The sequence below is a fragment of the Durio zibethinus genome, chromosome 18, assembly GCF_047325235.1.
Source record: "Durio zibethinus cultivar Kanyao isolate XHJ-2024 chromosome 18, ASM4732523v1, whole genome shotgun sequence".
NCBI lineage: Eukaryota > Viridiplantae > Streptophyta > Magnoliopsida > Malvales > Malvaceae > Durio > Durio zibethinus.
Window position 1 is genome coordinate 4738737 of NC_143179.1, and position 2752 is coordinate 4741488.

General features: G+C 35.4%; 1 pseudogene across 1 annotated transcript; it reads left to right on the forward strand.

Moving 5' to 3' along the window:
* The first annotated feature begins 246 nt into the window (after positions 1-246).
* LOC111300301 (calmodulin-like protein 3 pseudogene) lies at positions 247-1457 on the forward strand (annotated as a pseudogene). The gene has a single exon (XR_016329640.1). The product of XR_016329640.1 is annotated as a calmodulin-like protein 3 pseudogene (transcript).
* The last annotated feature ends 1295 nt before the right edge of the window (positions 1458-2752 follow it).

Genomic DNA, 2752 nt, shown 5'->3' on the forward strand with positions numbered 1-2752 from the left:
GGATACGCCACTTCCCCAAACAATCGCTGACTTTTAGGGGAAAAAAAATTGCTCAAGAAATTGAGTTTGTGCAAATGGAACTTTGACAAGTGTCTTTCACTAATAAATTACCAAATGCATGGATTTTTTTTAATTACTTTGTCAAATCCTTTTTTTTTTTTTACAGTTATTACAGTTCACGCGGTTTGTGGGATCGGAAAGTGCACCAAACTCCGCGTATTCTCAATTCGTTTTCCTTTTTTTTAGCTGAATTGAAACCTCAGATGAAATGAAACAAACACTTTTTTTTCTTCTTTGTAGCTTGTTTTATCTTCTTCTTCTTGGTTCTGTTTTATTGACAAGAGATATGGTGACATCCTTACTGTTACTAGCAGTTCTTTTTATAGCTGGCTTTATTAATATTTACTATCATTTTCCTTCCAAGAAGTTTTATGCATGGCTTCAATCTTTCTTCCCTAACAGCTGCTCTTCTTCATCAGCTGTATCCTCCAAAACTACTCAGGTTATTTCAGTCATGGAAAGAAGTGATCCAAAGAAGGTAGAGCTGAAAAGCGTTTTTGCCACCTTCGACAAGAACGGTGATGGGTTCATAACAAAGCAAGAACTGGGGCAATCATTCAAGAATATCAGGCTGTTCATGACAGAGAAAGAGGTCGAAGAAATGGTAGTGAAAGTGGATGCTAATGGAGATGGGCTAATCGATTTCGATGAGTTTTGCACCTTATGTCAGGCCATGAATAATCATGATGAGAAAGGTGTGAGAAAAGGAGAAGATGGGAATGGAGTTGTTGAGGATGGTGATGGAGAAGGGGAATTGAAGGAGGCTTTCGATGTGTTTGACAAAGATAAAGATGGGTTGATTTCAGTAGAGGAATTGGGATCTGTGCTGTGTTCTTTAGGGCTGAAGGAAGGGAACAAGATGGAGGATTGCAAAGCAATGATCAGGAGAGTTGATATGGATGGAGATGGAATGGTTAATTTCGACGAATTCAAGAGGATGATGAAAAGTGAAGGAGGACTAGTTTCAATATCAGCCTTCTAAACTTCTCTATATATGAATTAATAAGGCTTCTGATCTCTCTTTCTCTTGCTCACACTCACAATCTAAGCTTACTTAACCTGGTAAGCCTGCTCTGATCACCAAAACACTGCTCTTGATCCATTTCAACCTCACTTGGTGGACGACTCTATCTACGCAGGTGTTTTGTCTATGTTGGATTTGTTTCTTTCAATTAGTCCTTTTGAACTGTTTTTGACACATAATTAGTACAACCTTTACAAGCTTTCACCAACAACCCTTAAATTACTATCTGATATTTGTAAAAGTGCGTTGAACAACTTTTGTACTAGTTCAGGTTTCATGTCTGCCTGTATTTTAATGTACCGTACATATTTTTGAACTTTTTTGTGCACCCGGGGTATTTATATATATACTGGCAAAATTTATGCTTGTAAAGGCCCCCATTTGTTTCTTGTTTCAGATGAGTTGTCATCTTCATAATGCCCTAATATGGAAAATTCGACCAATGGACTAGACATAATCATGTTTCGGTTCTGTTGCATAGGAGAAAACTTTAGAAAATTGACAATATCCAGGCCGAAGGTTGGCGAAAGAAAGGAATTGTTCATGATGAAAAGCAAAGCAGTATGAGCTTTGGTGGGGGTGAATATGGATCTCGCGTGCCTAGAAAGACAGGTCTCAGCCCCACATGTCAACTGCAACAACGATTGGTAGCTGTTGAAAAAAATAACTGATTTATCCCGGCTCGCCTGCCTGATCCTTCCCAGCAGGGAAAGGTTGGAAAGTGTCGTAGAAATTCTTTTCTTTTCTTCTTTTGGATGGTTTCACAAAAAATATATTTAAAATTGGAACTAAAAGTGTCATTACTGATTAAATTGTCTCGACAACAAAAAGTTCCAGGCTGAATTAAATGTTAAAAAAAGAAAAAAGAGTAGCATATTTTTTTCAGCATTTATTTCTATTCCCTTGATTTAAGTTTCATGGAATTGGACGGTGAGATTACAGAAGCATAAAATTGGTTTGTTCTACCACGATATGACAACTAAAGGCTGGCGATAGCCGAGCAAACTCTAGTTTCTAAAGTAAACATCGCAAGGACACTCGATGTGTGTAATCAAATTGAGTTGATTAATTATTAGACTAGAGATTGGTTCAATTCAAAAATTTACGGTTCAAAATTTCATTCAAGTTCAATCAAATTTTATTTTTTAAACTCAAACTTAACTCATAAACCAATAAGCTGCTCAAATTTAACTTGAAAATTTTGAAAAAATTATATAAATATTAAACATTATATTTTTCTTATTTACTTATATAAGCGTATTAAATATATTTAAATATATTTAAAAAATAAAAATTCAATAAAACTCACAAGCCTTTCAAATTTAATATTCAAATATTCAGATTTGACTAAATTCATTGCTTAAATAACATCTAACTCAAATTCAACTCCAATGAACTAGACTCAAGTATCTGAGTTGGATTCAAGTAGGTTGATTGGATTAGAACTCTGGCTACATATGACAATCATCGTTATTTACATATGACAATCATCGTTATATTGCAACCAAGTGTTATGCGATCACAAGGAAAGTCAAAACAACATATAGAGGCATCTGATGGCACGCTTGAAGCAAATTTTCTGCTCTTTTTCCCTTCATGCTACTGGCTATCGTAAGAAAACTTACACTCCAAGTAATTGCATAAGGGCACCATTTTTGTGGCTTAATA